A 13,230-nucleotide genomic window follows, 5' to 3' on the forward strand; every position below is an offset into this window, starting at 1 on the left:
AGGGAAGTTCGAAAATACGAATGTTTCGTAAGCCCAGTCCTGCGTGATCAATAGTTACTTCTCCAACATGTCCATCTGAGCGTCGAAATTTGAGTCCATGTTTAGTATCTTGGATGATTCTGTCACATACTGCATCGTTAATCAATTTGACGTAAACGACACTGCTCACTATGGAGAGGTGTATCCCGATAAGTTCGTTGTAGTCAAGCTTAACTTCGTCTCGTAGGAACCTTTCGATTTCGTAGGCTTTCGGTCTCGCATATTCATTCGAAAAACTAATCTTGAGAGTCGACTTTCGGTATGCATGTGCCATTCTATATCGAGTCTTCTAAACGCGCGAGTACGCCGATGAAGTAAACAACTGCGCGAGCGCGAACTTCCACGGCAGGGACGTAAACAGACGTCCGTGCCGCAGCACCGCCGAAGGCAGACTGCCATCTGAGCTACCGAAGCACGACTCACGCCCGGTACTCACAGCTTTACTTCTGCCAGTATCTCGTCTCCTACCTTCCAAACTTTACAGAAGCTCTCCTGCGAACCTTGCAGAACTAGCACTCCTGAAAGAAAGGATATAGCGGAGACAGGGCTTAGCCACAGCCTGGGGGATGTTTCCAGAATGAGATTTTCACTCTGCAGCGGAGTGTGCGCTGATTCATATCATGAGTGAAAATCTCATTCTGGAAACATCCCCCAGGCTGTGGCTAAGCCATGTCTCCGCCTTATCCTTTCTTTCAGGAGTGCTAGTTCTGCAAGGTTCGCAGGAGAGCTTCTGTAAATTTTGGAAGGTAGGAGACGAGATACTGGCAGAAGTAAAGCTGTGAGTACCGGGCGTGAGTCGTGCTTCGGTAGCTCAGTTGGTTAGAGCACTTGCCCGCGAAAGGCAAAGGTCCAGAGTTCGAGTCTCGGTCGGGCACACAGTTTTAATCTGCCAGGAAGTTTCATATCAGCGCACACTCCGCTGCAGAGTGAAAATCTCATTCTGGAAAGATCTATACTGTTCTTCTCTAGGGCTCTATCCTTTAACATGGGCTGGGGGGTGGTTTGGCGCTCAGCTGGCGACGTGGGTGTCCGTCCCTTATCGTAGGGCCTCCTAGCCTACACGATTCTGCTCTCGGATTCTGTTCTCGTTTCTCCCCTCTAAATTGCGTCTGTTTCACGGTGAGAAGGTATGACAGGCATTTAGGCGTTCTTGTGTTAGTCTGTGGTATTCCATTTGCTCACTCGTTGATCGTATTACTTTGGTTAATTTAATGTCAGGATTTATTTGGAGCTATGTGACATACTGCCGGATTTGCTATCATGTCAGGGTGTTGGATTTGCTTGACACCTTACAAAGGCACTGAGGTAGACGACGTGATTTACCAAACATCGGCTAGGGGTCTTGCTGTGACTTTCCACGGTGTCCGAATCATCAATGTTTACGCTGCTTCGGACAGGGCCAAGCGACGGTCGCGATTTTATTCAGAACTGGTCGTTCCTTTGTTTCTGGGCCGCTAGGAGTATATTATTCTTGGCGGCGAGTTCAATTGTGTGTTATCCCAGAAGGACAAACATCCCCATTTCACCATATGCCAGGAACTCAAGCTGCCCTCACCAATAGTTGGGGCCGCGTGCATAGTGATCGACCTGGATATACGTACGTCACCAGCCATTCAGCGAGTCGTCTTGACTGTGTCTACGTTTCCCAAGGAATCGTAACAGCCACGCTTTAGGCTGATTTATGGCCTACCGCCTTCTCCGACCATATCTTACATTTGCAATGTTTCACTCCAGAGGCAGAAGGTGTGGCGCGGTAGAGGCCTGTGGAAACTGAATGTCGCCCATCTCAAAGATCCGGAAAGCAGGCAGGTCATAGAGACGACGTGGAAAAACTGTGTAAGACGCCTTTCAGCGTATCCTTCAACTCTCCAGTGGTGGCTCGACTGCACCAAGCCTGCTTCACGTCGTTGGATGATGAATTACGGTCGCGAAAAAATGCTGTGGCAACGACATACCATGGAATACTATTTCGCAGTTCTCCGCGAAGCCATGGTCCGTCTTCTCAACGACAGGTTAAAATTCAGTGGATTAAGCGCGAATATAATTTCTCTTATACCTCACCGCCTTGAAGGCACAATAGTACACGCAAGATTGTGTACTAGGAGAACCCCCGTCCATGCAACATATTATCTGCGAGAAGCAACGGTGTCGGAGAAAGCTGGTAAAAGCCTCCGACATGCCAGATGGACGCTGATTGACGTCCCAGAATGATATCGTAAACGCCTTTGTGGATCACTACAAACGGTTCTATGCAGCAGAGGACCGGAAAATGACGGTAATGACTGATGTCCTCCGTTCCTTGAAAAGTACCCATGACGGGGCTCCTGCGGCGAGCTTCACAGTGACAATTGCTGATGATGACGTCACTGACGCTCTTCATAAGGATGCGGCGAACAAAGCCCCTGGTCCCGACGGGTTTCCGCTGGAGTTTTACCGCACATTCCACGACACCATGGGTTCACGCTGGACTGCGATGAATAAAGAACTGATGAACACTGACCTTCCCCTCCCACCCGAATTCGTAGAAGGTTTGCTTGTCCCGGTCCCCAAGCCGTCGGGAGGTCGGGGAGTTGGACACTATCGGCCGTTGACCATGTTAAATTGTGACTTGAAGATTTTTACTCTCGGATTCTTGCCTCCCGCCTGCTGCGCGTCATCCCTCAAGTCATATCCCTGCTTTGGTGGTGACAGTAACATTCAGTTGGAGTTCAGAGATTATCGTGACGTCATAGCCCTGGCCACGACCTGCCGCAGTCGCCGTGCCTTAGTGACAGTGAGCTTCGACCACGCCTTTGATAGAGTGAGTCATGACTTTCTAGAAAACGTACTCCGACGGATGGCCTTCCCCCACATATTTATATACAGCGTCTTGCGGCTCCTCCGAGGTGCCACGTCGCGAGTACTGGTCAATGGCCGTGTAGCGGGCCCTATTAATATCATGCGGTCGGTTCGTCAAGGATGTCCGCTGTCGATGCTCCTTCTCGTCATCGTGGTTGAGCCACTTTCACACGATTTGAGGAGCCGGTTGACAGGGATAACAGAGGGCATGCTTTCATCTGCCGCTCCTATGCGGATAACATGATGTTCTTCATTCTATCGGAGAATGAAGTGCGAGTGGCACTGGCATGGATCAACCACTACGGGACTGTTGCGGTTAGCTGTGTGAAAGTGACGAAATCTAGTACTACGTTTGTCGGTAGACGCCAGCGAGCAGGGAGTGTGGCTCTATTGCCCTTACTTGACAAGCTCAAATCTTTGAGGATCACATTCACGCTTGATATACAGCGCACGATCTCTTTTAACTACAAACTCCTGCTCTAAGCTATCCGTACGAACGTTCGTGCAACCCCCTGAGAGCATTGGACAAGTTGCAACAGGTGGATTTTGTTAACACTCATGTAGTCTCGGACTACTCCATTTAGCACAGATTTTACCGATGCCAAAGGCAATGGCACACAGACTGCAGGCCACGTTCAACTACTCCGTAAGCGCGGATCTTATCTTCAAAGTGTCGCTACGACACGCTGACACTTCCTCGTCAAGATGGCGGCCTCGGCCTTGTCAACGTCCAAGAGAGAGCAGCTGCCCTTTATGTAAGTACGATGGTTAAATCGTGTAACCGCCGCCGAACCGGATTATCGGAAAACCTGATTGACGAACTGGCCCCCTTCCTCTCATGTGGCAACCGTTGCAGTAGCCCATATTTCTCCCATTCTCTCACATGTCAGGACCTTTTTCATCGAATACAGCTACGCCCATGCCGATTTGCTTAGTGCCGGGAAGCCTACGGCACATGTTGTTTACCGCCTAATGATGAGAAATCATACTCGGCATGTTGTGGAAAACCAATATGATCGCATGGCCCTTGGTTTGGCGTTCTGTGCACCACGTCCTCCTCGACACGAGCGCTCTTGCGACCTGGTATCTGGTCGTTAATGGAAAATACAGGACACAACTTCGTCTACATGACATAAAAATGACAGATTCACCGCTGTGCCCTCATTGCCACACGCTTGATACGGACGAACATCGATTGACGTGTAGATCTTCTGCAGAGGTGTGGCAGCTGAGTCAGAAGATGCTTGCTTTTCTTCTACGTAGGTTTGATCTTTTATTAGAAATCTACAATGGCAACATGATCAAATTTATCACTTCAAGATGGAGCTTGACCATTAATGGAGCAATTATCATTCTTCGGCTCCCCAAGCCATTACACCGAAATCACTTCTGTTCCCAGATGAGACTTATTTCCCAAATACGAAGACCAACGCAGTGATCTGGATAAAAGGCCTCTCGATCTCTTATTTGTTCCATGAAGACGACAAGAGTGTTCTTGATGTTTGGACGTTCGTGCAAGATCGCTTTACTTTTCTCGTGCACCATCCGCGATACCGTAATACTATGCCAACTTTCTAGGTGGTGCAGCTGAGGTGTCCCAGGTATGAGAAGATGATTTCAGTGTGATTGTGTAGTACTAGGACTCGGCCCAATGTACCTGCAAAATGGAATATTCTTCGAGAAAACGTGCCTGTAACATGTCTGACTGCCTTGCGGTTCAGAGTCTTTAATTCCCTTTTTGTTTTGTTTGTTATTGATGCTAATTACACATCATTATTTTTCGCCTGGAGGGCATCCTATGTGATCCAAACAAATAACAAAAAAAATTTGGTATGAAAAAAAATTCATCACGTGTAGAAATTTTTTTGCGATTTCTAAATCTCATCAAAAGCGTTTGATTATTATTTTTGTTCAATTAGTTGCTTTAAATGTAACTTTTTATGATTCTTTGACGCGTTATTTTAGACGTCGTACTGACTTTTTCATTTGATCTTATTTTCGTTCGTAACATTCTTTTTTCGTTTGGAATCTGCCTGTGCAGCCTATAATCTGCAGCCGAGCGGTTCTAGGTGCTACAGTCTGGAACCGCGCGACTGCTACGGTCGCAGGTTGGAATCCTGATTCGGGCATGGATGTGTGTGATGTCCTTAGGTTAGTTAGGTTTAAGTAGTTCTAAGTTCTAGGGGACTGATGACGCCAGAAGTTAAGTCCCTTAGTGCTCAAAGGCATTTGGACCACTTTGTTCTATTATCTGCAATCAAATGACAGCAGGGACTTTTCCTTAAAAAAAAGAAAGAAAGGAAGTCGGTAGAGCACTTACCCACGAAAGCAAAGGTCACCGTTTCTAATTGTTGAATATCCTTGGAGTTGTATTCGATTAGATGGCATAAACCAAGCTTCATAAATACAGGTTAATGATATGTGGTTGCTGCTAAGCCCCCTCCCTATGAAGACTTTCTTTGTTCGAGAACGCTGATCGTGCATTCCACTAGGGGATTTGAAAGGCCATTGCCAGGTTTGTAGAAGTGTTCAATAGCCTTCCGTATAAGAGCCTATGCCGTGTCCACATCTGTTTGGTAATTTAGGGGAAGAAAGATCTGCGTTACTGGAGCACAAATGTTGTTAATAGCAGCATGTCGATCACGGTGAGATGTTATTAGTGGAGTAGAGGATCTGGATTGTTTTTATAGAACTCTTTGGATCATTCATTCACATAACACATCAGAATAATCGGGACTGTACGAACTGAAAATGCATCTTTTAATTTTCTAAGATATGGGAGCTGGAACCGATATAACTATTTGCTTAGGTCCCTGCTGTAGCCGTTTTTCTACCAAGTTCATATCCTTTGGTTTCTCGCATACTTTAGGTCAGTGACAAGTAGAGAGCAGTTGTGTCGTAGGAACATCGGCAACAGCTTGGGCATGTAGTGGTCGCAGTGATGGGGGCATCAGAGGCGCAAGAATTGCTGCAGGCTCCCCTGGAATTAGGAGCCACGTGCTGCGTACAAACTGAGCAACTGGAATCAGTGGCTGCTTGATTTTCCGTTTCAAGGAATGCACCTGAGATTCCCGCTATGCGAGATTTTAGCGTAACGAGGATTAATACGTTATTATACACTGAAATAGATTTAGGAACCAGTTTTTAAATTGTAAGACATTTCCAGGGGCAGATGTGGACTCTGATCACAATCTATTGGTTATGAACTGTAGATTATAACTGAAGAAACTGCAAAAAGGTGGGAGTTTAAGGAGATGAGACCTGGATAAACTGACTAAACCAGAGATTGTACAGTGTTTCAGGGAGAGCATAAGGGAACAATTGACAGGAAGGGGGGAAAGAAACACAGTAGAAGAAGAATGGGTAGCTCTGAGGGATGAAATAGTGAAGGCAGCAGAGGATCAAGTAGGTAAAAAGACGAGGGCTAGTAGAAATCCTTGGGTAACGGAAGAAATGTTCAATTTAATTGATGAAAGGAGAAAATATAAAAATGCAGTAAATGAAGCAGGCAAAAAGGAATACAAACGTCCAAAAAATGAGATTGACAGAAAGTGCAAAATGGTTAAGCAGGCATGGCTAGAGGACAAATGTAAGGATATAGAGGCTTATCAAACTAGTGGTAAGATAGATACCGCCTACAAGAAAATTAAAGAGACCTTTGGAGAAAAGAGAGCCACGTGTGTGAATATCAAGAGCTCAGATGGAAACCCAGTTCTAAGCAAAGAATGGAAAGCAGGAAGGTGGAAGGAGTATATAGGGTCTATACAAGGGCGATGTACTTGAGGACAATATTATGGAAATGGAAGAGGATTTAGATGAAGATGAATTGGGAGATATGATACTGCGTGAAAAGTTTAACAGAGCACTGAAAGACCTGAGTCGAAACAAGGCCCCGGGACATCATTCCATTAGAACTACTGACGACCTTGGGAGAGCCAGTCCTGACAAAACTCTACCATCTGGTGAGCAAGACATATGAGACAGGCGAAATACCCTCAGACTTCAAGAAGAATATAATAATTCCAATCCCAAAGTCAGCAGGTATTGACAGATGTGAAAATTACCGAACTATCAGTTTACTAAGTCACAGCTGCAAAATACTAACGCGAATTCTTTACAGACGAATGGAAAAACTCGTAGAGGCCGACCTCGGGGAAGATCATTTTGGATTCCATAGAAATGTAGGAACACGTGAGGCAATACTGACCTTACGACTTATCTTAGAAGAAAGATTAAGGAAAGGCAAATCTACGTTTCTTAACATTTGTAGACTTAGAGAAAGCTTTTGACAATGTTGACTGGAATAATCTCTTTCAAATTCTAAAGGTGGCAGGGGTAAAATACAGGGAGCGAAAAGCTATTTACAATTTGTACAGAAACCAGATGGCAGTTATAAGAGTCGAAGGACATGAAAGGGAAGCAGTGGTTGGGAAGGGAGTGAGCGAGGGTTGTAGCCTCTGCCTGATGTTATTCAATCTGTATATTGAACAAGCAGTAAAGGAAACAAAATTCGGAGTAGGTATTAAAATCCATGGAGAAGAAATAAAAACTTTGAGGTTCACCGATGACATTGTAATTCTGTCAGAGACAGCGAAGGACTTGGAAGGGTAGTTGAACGGAATGGACAGTATCTTGAAACGAGGGTATAAGACGAACATCAACAAAAGCAAAACGAGGATAATGGAATGTAGTCGAATTGACTCGGGTGATGCTGAGGGAATTAGATTAGGAAATGAGACACTTAAAGTAGTAAAGAAGTTTTGCTATTTGGGGAGCAAAATAACTGATGATGGTCGAAGTAGAGAGGATATAAAATGTAGACTGGCAATGGCAAGGAAATCGTTTCTGAAGAAGAGAAATTTGTTAACATCGAGTATACATTTAAGCGTCAGGAAGCCGAAGGATTTAAATGTCAGGAAGTCGTTTCTGAAAGTATTTGTATGGAGTGCAGCCATGTATGGAAGTGAAACATGGACGATAAATAGCTTAGACACGAAGAGAATAGAAGCTTTCGAAATGTGGTGCTAGAGAAGAATGCTGAAGATTAGATGGGTAGATCACGTAACTAATGAGGAGGTATTGAATAGAATTGGGGAGAAGAGGAGTTTGTGACACAACTTGACAAGAAGAAGGGACTGGTTGGTAGGACATGTTCTGAGGCGTCAAGGGATCACAAATTTAGCATTGGAGGGCAGCTTGGAGGGTAAAAATCGTAAAGGGAGACCAAGCGATGAATACACTAAGCAGATTCAGAAGGATGTAGGTTGCAGTACGTACTGGGAGATGAAGCAGCTTGCACAGGATCGAGTAGCATGGAGAGCTGCATCAAACCAGTCTCAGAACTGAAGACCACAACAACATCATACTGAAACAGAATTATCTAAGACAGTTATGGCAGTGCAGGATGACTGGACGTACAGAACAATCGGGCAGCGCATAACGCAAGACGTACATAAGTTGCTGAAATTTAAATGTTAGGCATTGGATGGACTTTCACCTTTCCACTTCTAATTACTTTCTTTGTGACACTTCCGAGGTCAATTACTAAACATTCAGCCTTCATTTCTGCAAGTATATTTCTTTTGATAATGCTGTGTCAACATCACGAATTGTTCCCCGCCTCTTTGTTAGAAAATTGGGGATGTAAGCTTCCTTACTTTACTGTCGAGTGACGTCCCGCAATCTTAATCTGTTTGCTGATGTCCCAGATTTATTTTGAGTTTCATATCTGTTTCTGTAAACAGCTAAATTATTAATAATTTCATATGGCAAGTTGTTACTTTTTTTAAAAAAACATTCTTCGTAAGGCTGTTGGATGCCACTTTCCCACAGTGTCACTTCCTCCGTCTACAAAGACAACATACGTCCCATGTCTGTTAAATGATAAGTGTTATGTTTGCTAGCGTATTTCCTGTTGCTAGGAAACGTGTTACTTCGTGCATGAGTTACAGCTACATTCACTTAACTGTCCAAGCCCTTACGACTACCATACTTTTGGGAAGTAGGTTGCTCGTTGTAGTTTCTATGTTACTGTCTAAAACTTCTAGAGTGTAGTCTATATTTGCAGTATCTGACACATCTGCGTCTACTACGACATTTCTATTACGCATTTCACTTCTTTGGCACATCTGGATCATGAGCGAGTACCTATCGCGACGATGGTGATAGTTGTCTTGACACTTGTCAGTAGATGTTACTTGTATGAGACTGCTCCGGGACTAAAGTATGAGATGGGTGCTGTTCCATCACCATCCGATAATTCTGAGGACAGTGATGCTGGAAGCACATTTTGGTACTGCCCAACTGATGCTGATTGTAACTGTCTCTCTTAGAGGAGGTTGCATCATGATGTTGCGGAACGTATGCAGCGCTGTAAACGACCTCTGGCCGATGTCAGCTGGGATCTGTTCATTAGATTCCATTTTAATTATAGTTGGAGAGAGCAAATGCCCAGCAACTTCGCTTCACACTTGCTGCAAGCGATTTGTTAGCAGCAAGAACGAGCTCGTCAAAAACACTTGAATCTAAGCCACACTACTGATACACCAGAAAAAGTATACTGATGAGCGCGACACTCACTGCAATGCTGATTATTCCGTGCCTCAGCAACTGTGATCCTATATTTGTTACTGCCGAAAACATATCGATATTATCGGTCGTGCACGACAGTACGGGGCACCTAAATGTTTTGAAAGACGCCGCGCTAAAATGCAATTTATCAGGCGGGCGTATCTCGGGTTCTATTAATTGTAAGTACGCTGTTTAGGTTTTTATGTTAGTAACGCCACGTAGTGCTCTGTATGAAAATCACTGACCGCGCTGTGTGCAGTCTGTGGCTGTATTGCATTGTTGGAATATTTGCTATTGTAGTGTTGGGCAGTTGGATATGAACAGCGCGTAGCGTTGTGCAGTTGGAGGTGAGCCGCCATCAGTGGTGGATGTGGTGAGAGAGATGGCAGAGTTTTGAGAGCGGACGATCTGGACCTGTGTCGGTCAGAAAAACGAAATTTGTAAGACTGGATATCATGAACTGATTTACATTTATGACTTTTGAACACTATTAAGGTAAATACTTTGTTTGTTCTCTATGAAAATCTTTCATTTGCTAACTATGCCTATATGTAGTTAGTGCCTTCAGTAGTTAGAATCTTTTATTTAGCTGGCAGTAGTGGCGCTCGCTGTATTGCAGTAGTTCGAGTAACGAAGATTTTTGTGAGGTGAGTGATTCATGAAAGGTATAGGTTATTGTTAGTCAGGGCCATTCTTTTGTAGGGATTATTGAATGTCAGATTGCGTTGCGCTAAAAATATTGTGTGTGAGTTTAGTGATGATCAGAATAAGTAAAGAGAGAAATATCTGAGTACGTTCAGTTTTGTTCAGTTGTTTGAAAATCAAATAACGTAGAGGTTTACCAGCACTGTAATTTAAAAAAATTTCTAAGAGGATGTTTCATATAATGACACAAGACTATGGACAAATGTTTTGGACAGCACTTGGCCTAGCGACCTGCAGAAAGAACGGACGTTCTGCAGCTATCGTACAGTACAAGATTAAAGTTTAAACACTATAAGCTTCCTCCAGCCCAGGTAAATTGACCAAATCGGATGGTTTTTTTCGTTAGGTGTGGTCTAGGGTGGGTGCTAGATTGTTTATAAAAGCATCGTTTGTTCATGGGTGATTCCTGAAATAAACCGGAAAACCATAATTTCTGTCCACAAAATGTACCAATTGTGGGAATAGCCACTTCTGTTATTTCTACTCATGGCAAACCTTCGAAATATTTTTCATATGCTCTCAAGGTAATGTTATTAGGGAACCTTGAAACTCTTTCTTATATGATTATCCGTTGCCGAGATGTTCACATATTCAAAGTTACCGTATGTATGCACGTAAAATATGCACGTGATATTCGGTCTAAGGTGAAAATATTATTTGAGGTAGTAAACACATCGAAAGCGTTCTGAGGTCATCAAACTACCTTTTTTAGGCCCCTCTTTACACCAATAAAACATTTTGAGTCGCTATCTCTATTTAATGCGCGGTTCATACCTATACAGGCTGTCTTGACCTGGAAATTATTCGATTGCGCCACCTGGTGGCATAAGCACCGTACAAAAGATTATTTCGTCATACGACATTATTTGTACTTGCAAATCAAATGCCGTACTTTTCGGCATACTCTAGGTGTAGCCTATAAATGTTGTGGGTTTTTCTGTAAGGTGGGTAAAGCGAACTTGCGTTGGATGGGAGTCGATCTTGTGTTAACATTATGTTATCCATACTTACTTTTTCATATGTATAAAAGTGTGCAAATGTGTCGAAGAATACAAACAAACTAAACTTTACTGACCAACAGCTGAAAAATGCTCCTTTTGCAGAAAAATAAAATAAAAAATAAAAAAAATTGCGAATAGGCACCTCTTTTAAACGACTCTGACAGAAAAGAGGGGACCAGCTGTCTCAATACTCATTCCGCCTTCCTCTCCTAAAATTTTGGTGTTTGAGATAACGAAGATGGAAGCGAATAGCGGTCAAGCACACTACTCTCCGAAGTAGACCACAGAGGCTCAATAACATTGAGATCTGCTGCCTGTGGTGGCCAGGGGAGAGTGACAGTTTACCCTCATGCTCACCGAAACAGTCCTGCACTATGCGAGCTGGATGAACAGCGACTTGGAAGACAGCAGTGCCTCTGGGGAAGACACAGTGTACGACGGGTTGGACATTATCACCCAAAACGGTCCCATAAGTTTTGACAGTAATATGACCTTGCAGAGTTGCCATGGGACCCATGGAATTCCACGATATGGCTGCCCTGTTCATCGGTGAACCCCCGCCATGTTTCCTCTAGGGACGTAAACGTTGCCGGAAGATGGAAACACAATGAAACAAGGCTCAGCCGACAAGGTTATTCTTCCATTGCTCCATGCTACGGGTCTTATGGCATTGGCATCACGTTTCCCTGTTACAGGCATGTCCATCACTGATGACTGGTTTTGGAATTCCTGCAATTCCCGGCGTACGAAGCTCCATAAAAAATAAGTAATAAATAAAACGCTTGCAGCGTATTGAGTACATTGCACAGGTTCCGTTATTGGTGCCATATAATAATTAAACCTGCAGGTTTGGCTATCATTTGCATTTATGTACAAGCATACATTTCTCGCGCTGTTTCCATATTTTGCATAATCCCTTTAAATACAAACACTCAAAATAGCGATACCGCTATGTTTACTGAATGCAGCATTTCATACTACACGGAGAAAACCCAAGCCTTTAAATCATGCACGGCGCACACACTGGAAGCACATGAGTTACACTTTCATCTTACAACTTCAACTTGAGTTTGTGTTCTATTTCCATTTCCTTTCTGAAAATTTACGAGCTTAAAAAGTTTTCAATTAGGCCACCATTTCAATCAAAGCACTCAACAGCTGGCTAACAGTTGGTCTTGTAAATGTAATGTAGCCATCTGACGATTGGAAACCGGCAAGAGCAAGAAAGGATAAAATATATTTACGAATTATATCATCAAGTTGATGGGTAGTAACTGTCTGTATGGCGTACGCTTCAATAGTATGAAATGGAATATAGAAAATTTAAAGAAAAAAGTAATATGACCTGAAAGTATAACACAAAGCAGTCCATCGAAGATATAATTACACCTGGTTGGTATACGGGGCGTTCTCTCTGTGAGGTTGTTGAAGAGTGCAGTTGCAGTGGATCAATCCCGAAAAAAAAAGATCTTGGGAGTTCATTCCCAGACTGTCGGCTGTACTAAGCGTCGTCCAAGGTCCCGCCAGGTGGAATCAATACGTTCAAATATTTTAACGTACGGGTAATGAACTGATGATTTTTCTAAAGACTCGTAAATTGTATTCCTATCCTCTATTCTTCGTTTCACGATACTCTTCTCTGGACATTCAAGCAGCCACTTGCATTTATATTTGACAAATATTTCAATTCAGTCCAATTTGTTGATGTGTATTTTAGACCTGTGATCTGGAAACTCCAAACACGTCGTACGTATTCAATACTCATTGTGAAATACAGTTTTTTTTGCTATCTGTGTAGTCATACGCTAAGAGTTAACATTGTTAGTATTATGTAGAAATGAAACAGAACATTGAAAAAGTTATCAAATAAAAACAACATAAAAGTAAAAGGAATGAACTTCCAGCTTTTACTATTAGATGCGTCTCTGGTAGCCGCGTGGAACTAGATGTCTACCGACGAACTGTAACTGTACCAACTCCTAGACCTACTTTTGCTGTACACATTTCGCACACTAGTATGTGCATGCCTCGACAACCCTCGATTCTGCGCATAGCCGTCTGGGTGGTCATAACATGC

The sequence above is a fragment of the Schistocerca americana genome, chromosome 5, assembly GCF_021461395.2.
Source record: "Schistocerca americana isolate TAMUIC-IGC-003095 chromosome 5, iqSchAmer2.1, whole genome shotgun sequence".
In the NCBI taxonomy this organism is placed as follows: Eukaryota; Metazoa; Arthropoda; class Insecta; order Orthoptera; family Acrididae; genus Schistocerca; species Schistocerca americana.